The sequence below is a fragment of the Mus caroli genome, chromosome 16 (assembly GCF_900094665.2).
Source record: "Mus caroli chromosome 16, CAROLI_EIJ_v1.1, whole genome shotgun sequence".
In the NCBI taxonomy this organism is placed as follows: domain Eukaryota; kingdom Metazoa; phylum Chordata; class Mammalia; order Rodentia; family Muridae; genus Mus; species Mus caroli.
Window position 1 is genome coordinate 35,761,306 of NC_034585.1, and position 22,321 is coordinate 35,783,626.

The 22,321-nt window shown below is 44.9% G+C and overlaps 1 protein-coding gene and 1 pseudogene across 1 annotated transcript in view; both read right to left on the reverse strand.

The window, feature by feature from the left end:
• The window catches only part of Arhgap31 (Rho GTPase activating protein 31), a 111,601-nt gene that overhangs the window by 83,643 nt on the left and 5,637 nt on the right, over positions 1-22,321 (reverse strand). The window lies entirely within an intron of this gene.
• Positions 215-789, reverse strand: LOC110311620 (annotated as a pseudogene).

Here is a 22,321-nt window from a genome sequence, read left to right on the forward strand (position 1 = left end):
TTTTTTTTTTTTGGTTTTTGCTTTGTTTGTTTGTTTGTTTTTCATTTTTGGCAACATAAAATATATGAGTTTATATATAAAAAACAGACATGACCTAAAAGTTATTTATCTAAATTATTTTTAAATGTATGTAAAATTGCAAAGTAACACAATTTTTCACCAAAGATACTTGATATACTATCCAATGATAGGAAAAAAACAAATGTCTGTTCACTTCTGTCTATTTTAAAGTCACCGTATTGAATGATACATCATGAAATCAATGGTTGTGCATCTAGGGAATTTCCCAACGGAGATCTCTTCCACTGGTGTGTATATTTTAATTTGTCTCATGTGGGTATCTCTTCCATTCTGATGTTTGGCTAGAACAGCAATCTGTATCATGAATGTGCGAGTTGGCTTCTTATGATTGTCAGTTAAAGGAACGTGAATCCAGCCACTTGGTTTCACCAATTCAAGTTGCCAGATTTCTTGAAGGTTGTGAAAATTATTTCCTACTCTGACTGAGATTTTGCTTGGAGTGTAGATTTCATCAGACTTATAGTCTGCATAAATACATAATGTCTTCACTGTTGTTTTTCTTCTGAATTGGATGTTCACTAAATGAGGCTGAGAGCCATCAGATTGCCACTAAGTTTCTAGATTGTCATCCCGTAGTTGATCCACTCCAAACCCTGGTTTGCAGGAAGAGAGTGACCAAACAGCCTGAGACCCAATTTCCCTGACTGTTGCTGTCCTCTCCAACTGCTTAGGATCAGCACCAGGAGGTGTCTTGTTTGGTGTGGTCATTTTTAAATTATTCTATGGAGAGACAAGAAATATACATTCTACCATGTCATGACAATCCTTCTGGCTCACCACAATTCCGGTTCTCAGCTAGACTGTGTTTTTTAAGACAGGGTTTATCACTGGGATCTAGAGCTCACTAAGTAGGCTCAGTTGACTAGAGGGAGCCCGAGGGATCCACTTGTCTCTGCCTCCCCAGTGCTGGGATTACAAGCATGTACCACTACATCTGTTTGGTTGTTTTTTTTAGATCTTCATTGCTTGCACAGCAAGGACTTTACTAACTGGATCATTTCCCCAGTCCCCCAAGCAAACATAATAATCCTCATTTTACACATAAAGAAACGAAAGTTTAGCCAGATGTTGGGGTGGATACTTACAATCTCAGCACTCTGGAGGTCAAGGCAGGGGTTCAAGGCCATCCTAGAATACATAGACTCTGTCTAAAACCTAACCAAAAGTAAAAATAAGACTCAACACACACACACACACACACACACACACACACACACACACACACACACACACACACACAATGAAAGAAATAGAAAAAAATGTAAGTGGTGTTTAGAGAAGAATCTTGCTATATATCACATTGACTGCCTTTAACAAGGGCAGGACTCCCATGCTGCTAACTTCTTCCAGTATTCTAAAGTTACTTTGATTTGCCTGTATCTGTTTTCAATTTCTATTTTTTCCTGTCCCCTTTCCTTTCCCCCTGTCCTTTCTTAGTCTTCCTTTTCCTCTCATATTCATTGTGACATATCTTTGGTGACTAGAGTTATTCTGTGTTACTAATGCTCATATAAGAGACACTTCTCTTTCTAGGGCCTGATGGAACGGTCTTCTAATCCCAGATACTCCAGAGGCTGATACAGAAGGAGCACATCGTGTTCAAAGCCATGGCAGGCTACAGAGTGAGTTCAGGGCAAGCCTAGGAAACTTAGGATATGTCTCAAATTAAAAATAAACATCACGAGAGGGCTGGGGATGTAGCGCAGTGGCCAAGATGTGCACAGCTTGGGTTCCATTTCCAGTACCAGGGGAAATAGGAGATGGGGGCGAGGGGAACATAAAGGAATAATAATACTTGTGGAAGTGTGGCATCGGAGACATGGCTCAGTGGCTAAGTGATACTGCTTTCGCAGAAGGTACAACTTCTGCTCCCAGCATCTATGTTAACTGGCTCACAATTTCCTGTCACCTCTGCTCCAGAGGATCTGTCACCTCTGACCTCCAGAGGTACTTGCACGTATGAGCACGTACCTTGACACAGACAGACAGACAGACAGACAGACAGACAGACAGACAGACACACACACACACACACACACACACACACACTTAAAAACAATAAAAGTAAAATGAATAATGCCAGCTCGAGGACTCTGCCTTATTTCTTTACTGTTTCCACTGAAAATAAAATTTCTATTTTATTCATCCCAGTACAAGCTATCACATTACAGACAAACTGTGTGCAGTTTGTTTGCTTGTTTGGGTTTGACAAATCATTGATTCTGTGTCTCTGGAAGAGAAGTTCCAGGGTGTGAGCCTGAGGGTGGCAGAGCCCCCAGAAGGAATTGCTGAGGAGATGATCAGAGGAAAACCCGGAAGGACTGGGAGCTGAGTGGCTATCTGGGGAGGTGACCTTCACGCAGGAAGAAGTTTTACTTCTGATTTGCATGCAGTGAGCTCCAACTCTTCTAACAAAAAAGCATGTAATACTTTGTTTAGATAAATGTTTTCCAAAGACTAAATCAAAGAACACTGACAAGCAGGGCTGCCTGGCCAAAGTGGGCTGAGGAGCCCCAAGCCCTCCCCTCAGGCCTCTCTAGTGGCCCAGCTTACCTCAGAAATAAAATTACTTGTCCTTAATATCCCTTAACATAAACAGGCAAAACCAATTTCTTAAGATTAGAGTAGGGCCCCACAGCAACTATTCCCTCCAAGCCCCTAACTCAAGCCCACTGCAAGTCAGGGGTTGCCAAGCTGAAGGGCTGCAGGCCAAGAATTCCACACTTTCTTGGAAACGTCATTACTTCTCTTCAGAGCTGAGTCTACTCTAACCAGAACAAGGGGTGTGAAAATAGAAGGGCTTGGCTTCCTAGCGAAATGGCTGGTGGGGTATTGGGTTGCTGTGAGCTGTATTACGTTTATCCAGTCTTAAAATAACATTGCTGCATGGAGAAAATTACTCCACCAAACATCCCCTCCGCACTGCAACTGAAGAAACTGTGCGAGTTTCATATTCCTTTAGCAACTCAAGATTTTTGGAGATGTGGTATTTATTTTTTTGTGCCTTTGTCTTGCCAGATCCTGTGGCCGACCACGGCAAGCTATCGTTATCTCCTTTTCTAGAGGAGGAAGCTGAGGTACAGGGAGGGGACCCTTCCAAATCATGGGACTAGTATACAGGTGTTCTGGTTCCTACAAGGGCTTTAAATGCACACACGACATAGATAGACTTTACAGCCTCCTGGGAGAGGGAATCTAGGGCACGGCTTTGGTATTGACAGCTCTGTGTCCTTGGGGAACAGATGTCCTCTTTGTATACCGAGTCTAATAACTACCTACCTCACCTACTTTGTTGAAGTTTGAAGAACAAATGAAATTCAGAGCAAGTACTTTAGCATATGCAAAAGGCCTCTTCTTCTGTTTTTCCTACTCCAACATGTCAGCCTGGTCTCCAGCCGTCTACTAACTCGGACATCCTTTTGACAAATCAAATCAGCTCCGTCCTACACTCTGTAGGTATTGTGCAAGTCTCTCACTAATGTTAGGAGGTGGCTGCTGGCCAGAGCAGCCAGCTAACCAGGCTTTTGTACAGCAACCACCTCAAACCAAAGCTCTATTCCTTGTTAGGGATTTCAGGGTGTTGGGCCAAATGATCTGAATCTGCTCTACCCTGAGTCCTGAGCAGCGGCTCTAGGGACTATGAGTCAGGCCTGGTGCCTCAGGATAGGACAGGCAGGAGGGATGCCTGGTCTCTGTGGAGTCATCCCAGGCCAGGACCTCGTCTGTGCAACTTGAACTTGGCACGCGAACCTGAGAGGATCTGTTCTCTGCGGCTAAGTCAGAGGGACCTGACTTTGTAGAGTCAAATGGAAATTTAATAGTTTTTTTTTTTTAAATAGGAGTTCAAAATTGGACTGTGGCTTTTTATAGACAAGGGCTTCCCTTGAGGAGTGTCGCTACAGATGGTGAAATTTTGGAATAAAGGAAGCTGTGCTAATTCTGGGTTGGGCGATGGCTCACTGAGTAAGAGTGCCATACAGATAGAGCCTGAGTTGAGAACCCTAGTGTCTCTGCCTAAGGAGCTAAGCATGGTAGCTGTGGGGAGATGATAGTGACGATAGGAAGACTGATGGGGCTCGCTGGCTGCCCACCCAGCTGAAAAATAGCCAGCTCCAGCTTCACTGAGAGGTCCCAGCCCAGGGGAATAAGGATAGCAGAGGACACCCAGTGAATGTCCTTCTCTGGCCTCCACAAACATGCGCACATATGCCTGAGCACACACATACACAACACACATTTAGTTTCATGTTGAACTACCTTAGGGGACTAGGTGTGCTTTGATACAATGAAAACAACATTTATTGCATTTTCAAACTCTAAGCATTATGGATGCTCCCTGGTAAAGCGGCAACAGCAAATTCAGGGAACAGGCAAACACATCCGTGTATTCAGGAGAGAGAGGCATCTATCAGAAGGAAGGCATTGGTATTGTGTATGTAGATTTCCTTATGTTTTTGGTAAAAATGCAATTACATTATGTAGGGGGCTTGTAAGCTTTTATTTTTTTAAACCCTAGTATGTTTTGGATATATTTCGGTTCCATTAATATTATGACATTCCTTTTAACCTGCTAAATTAAAAAAGGGCCATTTTTCTCAAGCTATGAGGTAGGCTGAGAACTACCCCCCCCCCCCCCCCATCTAAAGGCACCATCCTCTGACGCCCCATCTCCCTGGACTCCTGGGCCTTGTGAGAAACTCACTGACCTGTTATTTCTGGCCAACACCAACAGGCAGCCAAAAAGGCAGCTGCATCTTCTCAAGCAAATGACTTCACCCTCCAAGGGCCTCAGGTTCGCCTTGCGTTAAGCGAGAGGCTTGGCTTAAGGTTTGCTAAGATCCGTTCAGCTCTAAAACGCCACATTTAGCTTCGCGCTCACTTGTGTCTGTGTTTGTCTTGGCGCAGGGTAACCCCAGTCCAGTGTCAGAAGGGGGTCCCACAGCAGCCCCGACTGCACACCTGATGTTCTGCTCAGAGGCCTTGTTGGCAGCAGAGGTGCTGTTGGCGGAGACAGTTGGGGCTGGCAAGGCTGGGGGAGGGTATAGGCTTGTGGAGGATATGTTAGGGAAAGCAGCACTCCTGATTTCCTTCCACAGTGGTGATGGCAGTATGTGCAGGAGACATCGAATTCACAGCATAGAAGAAAGCACAGCCTCTGGGGCCAGTTTTGCTTCCTGAGCAGAAGTCTAAACTATAGGGTAGTGGCGATGCTTGCTGTCTCTTCTGAAGGTCCAAGTCTTGCATGCATTACCTGGTTTCCAACCCTCTTTTTAGTTATATTTGCTTTGCATAGAGAGTCTCACTATGTATCTCACAATGGGCTTGAAATCTCAATCTTCAGAACATATAAGCCCTTCGCTCTCAGATCCCCGCTTCCTCAGCAGCCTCAGTGAACAATGCATCTCAGCTCCGTGTTAGCATTAGCCACACTGGAGCTCTAGGGGCGTGTGCTAAGTGCCGTGTCCCCGCTCTTTTCCCTATGGGAACAGTCTCCACTGTTGTCAGGTGTGAGCCGCCAGAAGAAACTGATAATCAGAGACGCACACTAGCCTAAGACCAGATGATAATTAACATGCAGGCAAAGACTCAGCCTGGGTTCCATCAGTGGATTCCTCTCCAGCCTCCGGTTGCCATAGGGATCTGCATAGATGCATACAAATGCACTCATGTGCTGAATGTTCACAGAGACACCTCCACCACCCTCACCTCTCAGACGCACAGGCCCAACACAGTATGGCTGTATCCTAGATCCAGCCACTCTTTCAACATCTAAGCATTTTTTTCTAAGTATTGTTGATCAGGCGATGAGGCAGGACACGTGGTTTCTTGCCTCATGGAGTTGACCCAAGATCCTCTCTAGGGTGTAGGATGAGGTAGGGGCAGGTTGGAGGAGAGCATTCAGTCAGTGTTAGGAAGTGAGGAGAGCCTTGTTGGGAGGACATTGGGGGTGAAATCAGGAAAGCATGGGCTGGATATTTCTTCTTCCTCAGAGCAGTGTGAGAGGGCATGTCGGAGGAGGAGACATCTAAGCTCAAGTCTATAAGGGTCAGTGAGGCCCAAGTCAGAGTTACATAGAATGGTGTGGCGATTGCTCACATAGGGGAAAGAGCACGTATGGAGGCTGGAGGTGAGAGGAACTGGGCACATCTATAGGAGCGCCCAGTGTGGCTAATGCTAGCTTAGCTGGGAGGCATTGTCCATTGAGGCCGTGGAAGAGGCAGGTATCTGAGAGGCTGATATGTGTGGTGTAGATGGAGTCAGGGTCTGTCCTGAGCATGTTAGGAAGCCATCGAAGGGCTAAGTAGCACAGTCTGTTTAGACCATCTCATTTTGCCCATGTAAGATGCTACGTGTACAGTCATCCTGTGATGCTCTACTAAAGCACACTAGGGTTGTTATTCCATCCAAGATGGAGGTATTCCACGTCAGTGTATTCTTTAAGTTTGAGCCGCCACGTCTTCTCACCTGCTTTCATCACACTACCTGGGTCTTTGTGGTTGGAGCCAGGTTAGCTCAGGTAACCTGGTGGTCAAGATACCATAGATAAGTGGGGACAGGGGCCAAACAGCTTCGGACTGACCCTTAGCCCCTGCCTTGACCTCTTCCCTTAGACTCTGGCTCAGAGAACACTGACTGACTGGATAACATCCCTCATAAATCCTGAAAAACAAGGCTGAACTATAATTTGCAGCTTGTGGCTAGCAAAATTTATCCTCAGCCTAAGCAAAGTGAAACAGAAATTAATATCCAATAAGCTAAAGCTAATAGAAATTACTGACATAAACAATGCATAGCTCAGGCTACATGTTCAATAAATGATCAATTTATTTATATTTAGTCAATGAGAAGTGTCTAAAGGGCACTTATAACATAATGATCCATAATAGAGAACTAACTAAATACATTGTGATATTTTTATTAAAAATATGAAAATATTACCTTAAAAATTAACCCATTGATTTTGGGGACAGGAATAGGAAGATATGTTTTGGGAATAGGAGGGAGATTTTTTTTTTGTCATACACTTTAGAATCTTTTATATCTTCAATAGCAGGAAAATGTTACTGAATTTATTTATTTTTTTTAAAAAGCTGTGCAGCAGAATTCCATGTGGTAAAAAAAGAATAATATGAACTTACAAGTGTAAACATGGATAGTTCTCCAAGATTTACGGTTATTTGAAATCAGCATCTTTCAAAATATATGCATCTGTGCTGGCTAGTTTTATGTCAACTTGACACAGCTAAAGTCATCTGAGAGGAGGGAACCTCAATTGGAAAAATACCTCCATAATATCCAGCTGTAGGGCATTTTCTTAATTAGAGATGGGGTGGGGGGGAGGGGAAGGGGGGTTAGCCCATTGTGAAAGGTGCTACCCCTGATCTGGTAGTCCTGGGTTCTATAAGAAAGTAGGCTGAGCAAGCCATGAGGAGCAAGCCAGTAACCAACATCCTTTCGTGGCCTCAGCATCAGCTCCTGCCTCCACCTTCCTGCCCTGCTTGAGTTCCTGTCCTGCCTTCCTTTGACGAAGAACAGCGACCGATATGGAAGTGTAAACCAAATAAATAAACTCTTTCCTCCCTAACTTGTTTTGTGGTCATAGTGTTTCATGACAGCTTTAGACATTCTGACTACAATAGCATCCTATCATTTTGTGTGTGTGTGAAGAAGTGATGAGAATCATCTTATATGTGTATTTTTAGTATATGCGCAAACGTCAGTACCCATGCCCACAGCGCAACACAAGGGCAAGGGCCCACACACCCTATATGCATTTAAATGAATTAAAAGAAAAACTTCATTCTTTCAGTAACCCTGGCACCATTCACGGCTCAATAGTCAGATATGGCTACTAACGGCTACATTCGACGGCACTAGGGAGCTTTCTGCAACACAAAAGATTCTGCTCGATAGATCAGGCCAGATGGGTAACTGACCAATGAAGTGACAACTGTGTGAGATGGGACTCTATATTTTCTAAATCCTCTCATAGTGTATGATAGGGTTTTTTTCCAACTTGACACAAGCTAGAGGCATATCTGAGAAGAGGGCCATTTTTTAAAAGACTTATTTATCTATTTTATGTATATGAGCACGCTGTCGCTGACATACCAGATGAGGGCATCGGATCCCATTACAGATGGTTGTGAGCCACCATCTGATGACCACCTCTGAGCTATCTCTCCAGCCCCAAAGAGGGACTCTGAATTGGGAAAACGCATCCATAAAATTGGCCTGTAGCAAGTCTGTCATGCATTTTTTTTATTGGTGATTGATTTGGGTGGGCTCAACTCACTACAATTGGTTACATCCTTGGGCAGGTGGTCCTGGGTGCTATAAGAAAGCAGGTTGCTCAAGCCATGGGGAGCAAGCCAGTAAGCAATGCTTCCCCACGGTCTCGGCTCCAGTTCCTGCCTCCGGCTTCTGTCTTGAGTTCTCTTCATGATGATGAATGATGATTGGGACACATAAGTGGAAGTAATGCTTTGCAAGTTGCTTTTGATCATGGTGTTTATCTCAGATACCAAGATTCTGACATTTCACCCAGAAGCAAACCGAGTCACAGAAAGAGTCGCCATTGGTTTTGGTTTAGTACAATGAAACACACCCGAGGCAGGCTAACTTCATTAAAGAAGTTGGCTGACCATTTTGGAGGTTCATGGATATGGTGCTAACAATGACCCAGCCTTGGTAAGGACCTTATAATGTGATAGCAGGATCTTGTGTGAATGGAAGCAATCAAATCCTACGGAGAGGCAGGAAGCTAATGAGCCTGGTGCTCCATGATGCCTCAAGAGAAAAAACTGTCAGTTAACCTTAGGATCTGCCATTGGGCTCACATCTTAAAGGCCCTACTACCTAATCTTGAATACCCCGGGGATCAAGACATGTGAAGTCTGGGATGGAAGTGAAACACACAAAGCAAGAGCCACTCTGGTAAAGATGTGATGAGATTCTAGAGTGAATGCTGTTTTGGAGCCCTCTCGCGTGACCATCACACCCTATCTTGTCCCTGTCTACGCTGTTTTCTAGTTACACGTGATTAAAAACATTTTGAGTATCTGCCCTCTGGTGAAGTAAGGCTTAATTACTTTGAATTTTTATAGTTTTAGAGGAGGAGGTGGGCACTGGGCTGAGGGGGGTCTAACGCCAAGGAACCTTGAAGTCTCCCAAGAGACAAAGACAGGGAAGGGGAAAGGACACTGCTTTGAGGTAGAGACAGCCACTGAGTGGACCAGGACCACAGAAGGCCAAGCTTAAATGAGGTAGAAATCAGAAAAAACCAGTAGATATCTGCTTGAGAAGGGATGACAGTCATTCCTAAAAGCACTGGAGGGCAAAAAGGGGGATGGAACAGGAGCATGACCAGGAAGCAGCTGGAGGGAGGTGTCACACAGCTTTTCACCTCCAAGGAGACTTGGATTTGAATCGTTGAACATCCTTCTGGTTATCGTCCACAGGACAGAGCAAAGCCATATTTCCTAAGATTACAAATACAAGGGACAAATTTTGAAACTCTGCTTTATAATTACCTGGAGGCAGATGTCCCTCCAATCCAAAGAAGTTTATTTCTTGACTGGGGACAATGTCTTCTCAGCAGCAGTGACAGAAACCACAAAAGGGACATGGTAGTTTTAAAGTGTGGGTCTTTTGAGACTCCTCTTTGATCGTTTGAGTGCTTAGGGCGACAGGTTTGTCCCAACTCTTCTCTTCTCCCTGGAAGACTCTTGGTCAGACAGTACCTGTTCCTACAACCATAGCCCATGCAAGGAAGCCCCTTCCCCCTAGTGGTCTCCTGAGAATATCGGTCTGGTGTGACTGTGTTATACCTCTATGCCTTTGTGTACCCAGGGCCTCTAATCTAGAGTATCTTCCCTTCAGGGAGAGACCACTCATCTAACACCAATTCCACTCCTCTGAGTCAGACTTGATGTTATCCACTTCCTACTGGGATGTGTGTGAAGAACAGCTTGGGATGAGATTATGATTCTTCTCCCTTAGGGAGAGAAAATGCTTGTTCCCTCCTCTGTTCCTTCTGACTCAGTGGCTGATGCGTGGTAAGAGTATCATAAATGTCGGTTGCATTGGATGTCCTTCTCATCCTGCACCTATAACACCAAGTTACCGTTACCATGGAACTGACCATATGTTCTAGAAGGAAAATAAAAGTTTGTGGTTGGTTGAGTAATTCTCCCCATCCCCTCGAAGAGGTCTACATCCTTATTCCTGAAATCCTTGACTGCTGCCTTATATGGCAAAAGGGACTTTGCACATGTGACCAACTAAAAAAAAATCTTGAGATGAGGAAGTTCTCTTGGGTAACCTAAGTGGTCTTATTGTGACCACGGGGTCTTTCTAGATAGTGGAGGAGGGAGATGAAGATTTGAGGGGAGAAGGCAGGGGATGAACACAAGTGATATGATGGGGCCACAGTCAAGGCTCCTAGAAGCTGGACATCGATATAGATGCCTCTGTCTCAGAGCCTTAAGGAAGAGTCTAGCCCTGCAGGCCTACTGCAGAGAAGGAATCAATGGTCACAGTTTGCAAGGGGCTCATTTGCGTGGACTCAAGGAATGCTGACAGCTGGTGGAGGTGAGAGGTAGTAGAGGTTTCACAGGGCCGGAAACCTTGGGAGTGGGAATGAGTGACCAGCTGGTCTGTGCTGGCATCAGAATGGGCAGCAATGCTGGGACCTAGAGGCAGAGGTGAGGCATCTGGACTCTCCATGCCAGGTCCTTCCATCTTTCACTTTCTGCCCAGTGGGATTTTAGGACATGCCAGATATCTCACCCCCACCCCATCTCACTCAAGTGTCTGTCCTTCAGAAGTATCTTTTCTGCTCTATGAAGCTCATCTCTTTAGTAAATTTTAAGTTTGCTTTAGGAAGACTGAAGCTGATTAGAATACTAACTTACCATTAAGGTAAGTATAATTGATGGTGCCTTTAACCTCCCAGAGCCTTTGAGCCTGTCTGTATAAGGTGTGAGGACTCAGAGGCTCTCTAGGTGAGGGTCTATAAATTCCTTCATCAAGGAAGGCCTCCTGAACTGGGTGAATCATCTGGTTGAGTATTTGAGAATCTCCTTTCTCGTATACCATCTGGTGATCCTGGAATGTTTGTTCTTTCACCATCTCCAACTATTCTCCCTGAGGTCCTACCAAGTCAAGTCTAACCAATTCGCTCCAGATGGGGTCTTACTGCCCAGACAGGCTGGCCTGGAATCTTCTATAATCTATAGTTCAGGGGAGTCTAGAACTTGAGATCTTCCTGCCTCAGCCTCCTAGATTCTGGGGTTATTCATGTGTCACTCATAATACCAGGTTGTTCTCCTGGCTCTTTGATCTGAACATGGCAAATGAATGGCAAGACATTGAGTTCTCCACTGTTGTCGACTGATAGCTCTGTTTGCCTACAGGGGAATTTAGATGGGATCACACAGTTAAACAGAGTGAGATGGGCCTAACTTTGAACTACTACTTAGGTAGTTTTTTTCTTTTATCATTGAAAAAATGGTCTTATAAGTTAAGGAATATAGCCACAAACAGACAAATACTTCCCTCCTATGCCTGTACAGTCTTTAGAGCCACACCCCTAGTGATGGAAACTAGATTGGGGATTCTGGGTCTGTGGAAGGGAGACCAGAGAGTTAGCATTCAATGGGGACAGGGCTCAGTTAAGGAAGGTGAAGTGATTCAGAAGATGGACATGGTGGCCATTGCGCAAGAATGTGACTGTGGCCGGGCAGTGGTGGCACACCTGGGAGGCAGAGGCAGGGGGATTTCTGAGTTCGAGGCCAGCCTGGTCTACAGAGTGAGTTCCAGGATAGCCAGGGCTATATAGAGAAACCCTGTCTTGATAAAACAAACAAAAACAAAAAACAAACAAAACAAAACAAAACAAAACAAAACAAAAGAATGTGAATGTGTTCAGTACTGCTAAACTGTAGACTTCAAGATGGTAAAATGCTATATCTTATGTTATGCATATTTTGCCATAATTAAAAACAACTACTGGGTCTACCTTGGTGATTGAGAACTTTCCTGGCTTCCTCAGTGCCTTGGATTCTATCTCTATCACTACAAAATACATAAATAATTAAAGCCTAAGGAATGAAGCTACTAATAATACCTACTTTTCATTATTATGTGCAACCATACTTCCAAGCTATAGTGACCAAAACAGCATGTTTGACATTTAAAAAACAAAAAACAAAACAAAATTAACCAAAACCCAAAAACCACATACTCAAAATAACAAGACAAAATGCCAATCCCAGAAGTAATCCAACAGATTTACAGCCAGCTAAGTTCTTACTAATGCACCAAAACTATATACAGCCAGTCTCTTCCATCACTTGTTCTAGGAAAACTTGATACCTAAATGCATAACAGCAAAACAACTACTGTACCTCTCACCTCATAGTAAATCAACTCCAAATGGGTTGAAGAGAAATGGGGGACCCCCCAATTATGAAATAACTAGAAGAAAACCACAGAGAAGAGATCTCAAGACAGGACCCCAAAAGCACAGAATCCAAGGACAAAAGCTGAGGAGATCTCAGCAAAGTAAGAGACATAGGGAGCGATGCCATGCAGAACAGGAGGAAATAATATTTGAAAACCACTCATTAATTAGAACTTGAGCCTGGGCTGGGCATGTGACTCAGTGGATAGCGTGCTTGTCTAGCATGTGAGAGGCCTTGGGCTCCATTCCCCACAATGAATCAACTGGACACAGACACACACTTGTAATGCTGGCACTCAGGAGATAGAGGCAAGAGTCAAAGGTCAAGTCCAAGATCACACCCTTGGTTTCATGGTGAGTTCGAGCCTACACGAGAGCCTGTCTCAGTAATAAAAACCAGTGCAAATAATCTGAATATACGTATCTCAAAAGAGATGCAAAGAGCTAAAAGTGTGTACAACAATTTTCAAAATCACCAATCAGGAAAACGTGAACCAAAGCCACAGAAGCTACCATCTCACCCTACTTAGAATGACTGCCATCAAACAAGCAAAAATAACCAGTGTCAGTGGGAATACAGAGAAAGAGGAAGCCTCAGAATGCTGGTGGGAACGAAACTCAGTATGGCCAGGATGGAAAAGTGTTCTCAGAGGAATAGGAATAGAATTACCAGTGATCCAGCAATTCCACTTCTGGGTTTATATACAAGAGGGTGTGGGGGGAAATCAGTATGTGGAAGAAATTCCTACAGTTCTTTATGTATTGAAGCACAATTCATAATAACCAAGATAAAGTATCAAGCTAGGTGAATGTCTCTTTCTTACACACACACACACACACACACACACACACACACACACACACACTGTCATGCTATTGAACCATAAAAGAAGAAAATCCTGCCATTTTGGCAATAAGGATAAACCTGGGAACAATGTAAAATATGTCTAGGAGAGAAAGACAAACACTGTTTACTGTGGAGAGCTAAAGACGTTGGTTTCACAGTCATAGGAAGTACTTATGCTTACCGGAGGCTGAGAAAGATGTGAGTCCAAGAGAGGACAGTTAGTGTGTGGAGCTGAACAGCTGGTTAGGACTAACTTAGTGCTTGATAACATAGTTGGGTAATTATCTTTGACAATAATAAGTTATATATTTCAAAGAGTTGGTAGGATACTTTCAAACGTTTCTAAAACAAAGAGCGGATCAACCTTTCAGGTGATAGACATTCTGCTAATCCTGGTCTGATCACTGCACGCTGTACTGAAATGTCATATTGTACTCCATAAATATGTGTGATCATTATGTGCTAATGAAAACATAATACCTGTCTCCCAGAGTTGTTTTCAGAGACACATGAGTCAACACTGTGCAAGGTGAGAGGCAGTTTCAATAAACAAAATCTGGAATCCTAGCATCTCTGGCTGAGCAGAGTCCTATCAGGCAACACGGGGTACAACACACAGGGCAGACACACATCTAGTAGACTATCCAGTTCTTCACAAACCCAGATCATAACAAGTTTTTTGTTGTTGTTGTTTCTAGGAATTCACAATAGAAGGGTGTCTTTAAACAGCTTAAAACTTGATAAACATCACACAGGCACCAATGATGGGGTTGGGGAAGATCTCAGAGCTTCCAGAAAGAGCTGGTGAGGAACCTGATAACTTTCAGAGACTCCTACATTCTACGTTCTGGAGTCTTGTAGCCATGGTTAAGTTGAAGACATGGAGGTAGAGATAGTGTCCTAGAGTTAAGCCCAGTGGTCTATTGGAGACCCCTTTTCAACCATAGGAAGAAGGCAGCTTAAACAAGTTGTGTCACTGGCTTCAAAGAAGAAGGAAGGGTTTAGAAGCCAAGGAGTGTGAATGACTTCTGGAAGAAGCACAGGTAAGGAGATGGATTCTCTCTCAGCTCTTCTAGAAAGGAACGCACTTCTCACAGTAGTGTGAGGAGGCTGGTGTTGGACTTCCAGGCCTGGAAGGGTAGTGCTGTAGATTCCTGCTACGTTGCTAAGTCTGTTGTGACCGGTTTTTGACAACAACAGGAAATGAACAGAAGGAGCTACAGGCAGAAGGGCCACCTCAATGCTTGAAGCTGCTTTAAGTTGCTCACAAGCAATAACTAGTCTTGACAATTTCATCTGCCACCTGGGGCACTTACAACGCGTCACTGTCTAGATCACCTTGAATGAGTGTCCCCCTTTAAAAGCACAGAGAACACACACACACACACACACACACACACACACACACTTCAGTCTGTGCTAAGTGGGTCTGTTCCTGTAGCCCAGCAGAACAGTTACTTCACACTTAGACTCAGAGTTGAGCCCACCTTGACGAGGCAGGGCAGGCAGACAGGCAGACAGTTGCATGTAAAGGGCTTCCCTCCTGCCCAGGCTCCCCCCACCCCCACCCTCACTCCATGAAAGATGGACATAGGCTTTGTGTTCAGATTTTCCCTACTCCTAAAGCCCATATGGAAACAGCACAGCTATCGCTGTAATTTCAAACTTTTACCACAACACACACCCCTACCCTTATTTGGGGTTTTAAGTCTTGTTTCTTTGGGAGATTACTGAAGAAATTCGAAACTTGGAAAGTTGGTCATGGTCCCACCCCAGATATATTTACTAACAGATAAGATTCTTAAAGCTGTTTGTTGTTGTTGTTGTTGTTGTTGTTGTTTTAATGCAACCAGCCATAGAAAGTAAATAATTGTGTGTATCTAAGAATAAAAGAAGCAGGCACGAGAGACATGCAGGATTGAGGTGTCTGTTCTCAGAGCTCTTAATATCCATGCCTCTGGAGCCAAGCTCTGAGTGACGAACTTGAGTCCGGGTCTGACTTCCTGATACCCACGCTGCAGACAGCCACGCACACCTCTGTGACTCTGCTAAAGCAGCCTCCGTTCCTTCACCCTTGAGAATGACTCAAAGGAGAGTCTGACGTCATAGGGAAGCAAACTGCCAGGCTTCCTCCAAAATAAAGTTGGGAACAAAATTCAACAACTCCAGACACTCTGTTCCCATAAAAGTTTTTACATTCCCCCCTCCCCCCACCCCCGCCTTCTGACTTAAAAAGTAAAACTTCATACTCGCTGTTGACATTGCGAGGGGAGGGGGAGCAACAGAAAAAGAAATCCGAGGACAATAAAGTCACGTGGCTTGCCTTAACTGCCTTTCCTGGCAGTCCCCTAACCTGGCGCTCATCACAACAAGCCCTGGAAAGCAGGTCTCTGAGGAAGACCCTGGCAGGAGGTGCCGGCATGGCCCCTATTGGCTCCTACCCGCAACTTGCAGGACCCATGGGCAGGATCACGTGTTCCCCATGGGCCACTGCCTGCAGGGCCTGGGCAAGCAGCCATTTGAACCTTTATTCCACGTTCATTTTGGTCTTGAGGGACACGAATATGGAATTTTAAAAGTATTTCTAAAAGTGTAATTAGTCTAATCTTTTGTTAACATTAATTTTGAGTTTTGTTTTTGTTGTTGTTGTTGTTTTTTGAGTCAGGGTCTCTCTAAGTAGTCCTGGCTGTTCTGGAACTCAGCATGTAGACCAGTCTGACCTCGAACTCACAGAGATCCTCTTGCCTTTGCCTCTCAAACGTTATCAAAGGTGTGCACCACCCACCATGCCCAGCCTTTAAATTAAATCTTAAAAGATATATATGCTTAAAAACCTTTTTAGGGTTCATATTTCAAAACTCATACTTTCCCTAGAGACTATCCCTTTCATTCAGAGCCAGATTGTCTCTAAGGGCATGAAGGAAAGGGAGGTGGAATCTGCCCCATTTAAAAGTCCAGCTTCAGATGGGGGAATACAGGATGTTCACAGATGGCGCCATAGGTGTATTCCCTGTGCCCAAGTCAGTACAGATTTTCAAGCTACTGCACTGGGGTTCCAGGCAGGGCTCCATTGTTGGCTCTGAGCATACCTCACAGTCTTGCATTTAACAATGCTTTCTACAGAAAGCAAAATGGCCCCTCTCCGTTAACACTAAACCCCTCATTCTAGCTTTTAGCCAAACAACAAAGGATTTTCCAAAAATGGACCCAAAGAGACATGTGCACTTTGAAGGCCACAATGAAACTTAAATAGCTAAAACTTATTAAGAAAGCCAACAATTGATGCCAAGCAGCAGAGTCCCTAAGCGAGCAGCAAGACAAAAGCCAGAAAGGGGAACAAAAATATGCATTGAAGGGGAGGGGCCAGCAGGGAGGTGTCGATTTCTATGGAAGAGCTGACATCACTGTTTCCCTGCGACATTCAGCATGCAGGAAACAGATGGCTAAGAAGTGGTGGAAGGGGCTACTTAGGGCTGGGGGGCGGGGGGGGGGACTTGCCTTGTTTCCAATGTTGCCATTAGGAACCTACATGATTTGCTCTGAGAACCCGGGAGGGGGAACTCTGTTGTCAGAGTTTTATAAGTTATTTCACATCCCACTTGAAGCTAGTCTGGCAGCACATGGCAAAATGGAGCTCTGCAGAGCCCACTGCCAGCAAAGCCAGTGGGACCAGAGCAAACAAAGCTACCGAGAGGAAGGGAACGTCCATCAGGTATGGAGTCCACTTCTTTCACCTCTGGCTAGGTGACACTAGCCAGTGGTTGTCTGAGTTGGCCCTCACTTGTCAAACAGACAGCCAACTCAGGCAGCTGACAGAGTAGAACTACTGTCTACAATAGGATGAGATTGAAGTTGAATATTTTTCTGCTATAGAGCTATAGAGTTTAGCCATGTGTGGTGGTGCACACCTTTAATCCCAGCGTTTGAGAGGCAGAGGCCAGCATGGTATATATTCAGGGCAGCCAGGGCTAGTAAAACCATGTCTCAGGAAAAAAAAAGTCTCTTTTCTAATTATTTTTTTAAATAGGGGAAGGACTGCCTGACAACCTGAATTTGATCAGCAGATTCTACAGTGGAAGGGAAGAACCAACTCCTAGAAGTTATCCTCTGACCTCTGTGTGTGTGCGCGCACACACAATAACAATTTAAAAAAGAAGAAACAAACAAACAGAGTCAGGGTGGGCAGTATCTCCTCTTTCTCTGAGCATGTGTGTGGATGTTTGTATTTGTGCAGGTACATCAGCATGTGTGCATGTATGTGTGTGCGTGCGTGTGCATGTGTGTACCATGTGCAAGGCAGAGGGTATAAACTCACGAGTTAGTTTTCAGTTGTCTGTCTTGTTTTTGAGACAGGCTCTGTCACTTTCACTTGCCTGGAGCTCACCAAGTATGCTGGCCGGCCAACAAGTCATAAGGATCCTCATGTAGCCACACCCGGATTTTTTTTTTAAACAAAACAAAACAAATCCCCAAAACCCTGTGTTCTGAGGATCAAACAGCAAGCCCTTCACTGACAGATCTGGTGCCTCAGGGATATTTCTAATTTATTTTTGCTTCTTTGTTTCCTTCATCTCTTTATTTTTTTCCTTAGGTCTTAGGTTTGTTTGTTTGTTTGTTTTTTCAGCTCCTTCTCCTCCTTCTTTTCCTTTTGACAGGGTCTTGTTATGTAGCCCTGACTGACTTCCTAGCTGCCTCTCAACTCCCTGTACAGTCCAGGCTAGCCTTAAAACTAAGTCTTCTCTCCCTTAGTATCCTGTATAATTGGGGGCCACCAGTACCTGTGCTGTTAACATATGTGTACACACACACACACATGCACATGTTAAAAACCTTATCTTTTCATAAAATGTCTTCTTTTTCTGTATGTGAACAAGAAACAGGTTCAGGCACAGCCAGCCAAACCAGTGGCTGCGAGCTCACCTAAGGCTATTTCCTCACTCCTGCCCTGAAGCCACCAGGCTCCTGTTTTCCCCATCCCTCAGCTGCCTTAACAGAGTTTAAGTCCCTCCCCCCACCCCACCCCCAGACTTCAGAGCCTGCCGCCAATCCCAAGCATCAGGCAAAGCTGCATCGTTTCCTGCCTCTGGACTCCAGTCCCTCTCCATATTCCTCGGCTGTTCCTCACAGTCAGATGATATTTGTTTGTTTGTTTGTTTGTTTGTTTGTTTTTTAAATTTTCCCAGCTACAGATAACCCTCTGTCTTACAGCTGTCAGTCAGCTGCCTCATATGTCAGCATGCCCGGCTTGTACACCCTCTTCACCCCCTGCCTCCCTCCCTCTTTTCAGTACATTTTAGAAAGCTGTGCCCTTGCCTTGTTGACCACATGTAGGCCAAGACAAACTTGAGAATACCTTTGTAAGCCCAGGAGAGCAGTGGCTCCCAACTTTCCTAAAACTGTGACCCCTAATACAGTTTCTCATGCGGCGGTAACCCCCACAGCTATTTTATAACCGTAATTTTGCTACTGCTATGAATCATAATGTAAATGGCTGTGTTTTCTAATGGTCTTAGGCAACCCTTATGAAAGGGTCATTCGATCCCAAAAGGGATTGAGACCCACAGGTTGAGAGCCATGGCAGTTGGATCTAGCACATTGCCATTCCATTAAATCTTTGATGCTGTCACTCAAAATCCCACCAAGATAGTTTCTGATTAAAAACCTAAAGATGGGGCAGGGGGTGTAGGTTGATTCTATAGTGTTTGCTTAGCATGTGCAAGGTCATGGGTCCCCAACTTAGTGCCCGCTGCCTACACATGTACAATTTAAAAAAAGCACAGCTAAATAAAACAAAACAAAATCATAAAACTCCAGGAAAAGAGATCTTCATGTGAGTTTTGCAATGGCGTTGTTGACTTATTTGTCTGCCAGGTATTTCCAGCTGTGTTCTAACATCTGTAACAGAGGGAGCTGGTGGTATATGTTGCTTTTCAGGGGTATGAGTAACATTTAACCGTCTCCCCTCTAAAGGCATTCAAGGCCAGCATCAAGCCATGGGTGTGGTACCCAGAGCCTAATGTACCAGCCAAGCTTGAACTAGAACAAAAAGTGCCAGAGACTTGATCTCAGAAACTCAGTTGGTTCACACCAAGGAATGAAGTGGTCTCTGCAGTGTTCCATGCAAAGCCTGGGTTGTTTTCTACCTGGGACTAGCTACAAATAGGACCATGAAAGAGTTCTCATCGTGAGATACCTAAAAGAGCTCCAACACCTACTTCCTAGGTAAGAAGATAAATCCTAGGTAGATATCAAGCAATGATCATTTTGCTCGCCATAGGCTCATAGAGACAGGCACGACCTACTACATCTGTTTGAGCTACCTCAGCTGAGCAGCTTTCCAGGTGCATACACCCAGCCAGGATCAGCACAGAACAGTGGGCAGAATGGAGACGGGACTGGGGGCCTCTGACTCTCAGGCCATGGGTATTTCCAGAGGGAAGAGGTTTGAGGTTGCAGTGGGCAAGGAGGAACCTAGGAAGATTTGAAAACTTGTGGATTTCAATGTCTCTCTCTCTCTCTCTCTCTCTTTGTGTGTGTGTGTTTGTGTTTTCCCAAAGGCACACATCAACTTGTAGAGGACAAAGTACTTTTCAGGCACCAGTTGTTATGACTATTTCTGGTTTGGGCTGATAGAAAGCAAAGCAAAAGACAAAATATCTTTTTTGGTTTTGTGAGGGACAAAACTGGCTAAGTGCAAAAATTATGAATTATTTTCTCCTGGGAGATATGATTCCAGCCTAAGGCTGTGCTTGAGTGTCTGATAGATCCTGACTTAAATCTTGCCTTTCCTGTCTGGATAATCTTGGATAAACTCAGTTCCCTTCTGTAAAATGGGTGAGTTTGAAGATGACAATATTCCTTTTTATGCACAAAGTGACTGGCACAAAAATTAAAAAAAACAAACAATACTGATGCTCACTCCTGCTGCTGCTGAAGATAGCAATACAGTCTGGTTTGGAGCTCAGACTTCACACTGACTCCCTTCTCTTCTTTCCAAGAAACCTTCCCTCATCCCGCCCCCACATCCCTTAATCACCTAGCAGCCAGAAGTTCTTGTCTTTCTATATCAAATCTTGCTTCTTAAAAAAAAGAAAAAAAAAAAAAGGAATGCTATCATTCATTCTTCATTGAATTGTTGCCAACCTTTTTTTCTTTTCTTCTTCCTCCATTGGAGAAGTTCTTTATCTTAACCTTTATCAAAGGTTGCATTCAGGGAACATTAGTTCAACAGGGGCCATCCAGGCTCCTAGAGTCCCAGCAGGCTGTGGCCCCGCCTTACACAGTACTTAAAGGCCGGCCTTTTGAGAGTGAGGTGCCAAGATCAGTTCAACTCAAGCATGGCCTTTGTGTTGGAGCCTTGGGAGAAATACTTAAGAGAACTGGTCGGCACATGCACTCATAAGCTTAACTTGAAGTGGGGGAGAAGCTGGAGAGGGATGCTGCATTTGATTTAAATGTGTGGCACACAGTATGTGGGAAGAGAACCAATTCCACGTTTCTGGCATCAAGTCTGGCCTATAGCAACCACAATAAGGAAGTGGGATCCTGAGACCCCTGGGCTCTAGAGTGGACAGGCAGCTCAGCGTGGGCCGCCTGTTCTGGAAGGAATGAGCAATAGGAAGCCCTGACCAGGTGGTTTTATCACTACTTTCTTCCAGAAACATTAAGCTACAATATCCAGTGGCAGAGTGGGTGGTTGTTAAAGGTTCCCATGCCCAGCCCGAGTCTTGGAACTTTCAATCCCACCCACTTCTTCCACCCACTGCTCAGAGCCACACACAGCATCGAATCCAAGGAAGACTTTTTTTTTTTTTTTTTTTTTTTGGGAGGCAAACCCTGGGAACAAACTGCCTCAGCAAGAGCTTAAGAATTGTCTTGGTCAACCAAACTCTGGAATTCTCGGAGTTTCCTCCCCTAACAAGAAAGCTTCCAGGGCTAGCCCACCAATGCTTTACAATACTGGCTGGCCTCAAACCCACAACCAAGGAGATACATACTTGCGTGCAACACTGCAGTCTGGTTGGTGCTGAAGGACTTGTTTCTATTTGGGTGTGATGCACTCTTTCCTCTGTCTGTTTCCCTCTGCTCCCACCTATGAGTGACCCAAAGGATCTCCTCTGTCCATCAAATGGTTCTCTGGTTTCCAAGTAGTCAGGGGAGGTGGGAGTTTGCTTCCTTGTGGGGAAGGGCATTGGGGCTTGCTGAAGCTGAGTGGTATCTGGGCGGCTGCCAGAGGGGTTGACCTGGGAGCAGTGAGGGGAAAGCTGTCCCCATGGTCAAGGAGCTCCTGGCAGAGATCTGAAGGGCCTGTAGACGGGGCCATGTGGTAGGTGGAAGTAGCTGTTTCCATTCTCTGTGTGGGCTGTTTGTTATACCCAGAAACAAAGTAGTCCCGGCTGGCTTGAGGGTTGGCCAGGCAGTTTGCTCTGGGCTTAATGCCTTCTCCCTGTCTTTTGCTTCTTCCAATTTCAATCTGGCAGTCCAAGTTGGGGATGCCTCTCTATGCTCAAGCCCCTCACGTGGCTGTTCTGTCTTCACAATCCCCCCAACAAAGACCAGGTATCTCTCTCAGGTTTCCGAGGCCTAGAAGTAATTGGCTCTCTCTGGTCTTTTGAAATGTTGCTATACAGCCCAGGCTGGGCTCTAGCTTTAGATCCTTGAGCCTCGGCCTCCCGAGTGTTGGGATTATGCCCAGCTCTCAGATCTTCCGAAGCACATTTGTTTCAGGTTGAACATTTGGCCTGTGTAAGGATGGTCTGTCTTCTCAGCCAACCTGGCAAGTCCCTGCATTAACCAGACTCTCCACCAACATGGCAAGCAATCTTTCTTCCAGGCCCCCTGGGTGACTGATGAATGCCCTCTCCTCAAGAGAGCCTCAGTCAGTCTTGGGTTGTGGTGGGGTAAGTTCAGGCTATTGTGACAGTAAC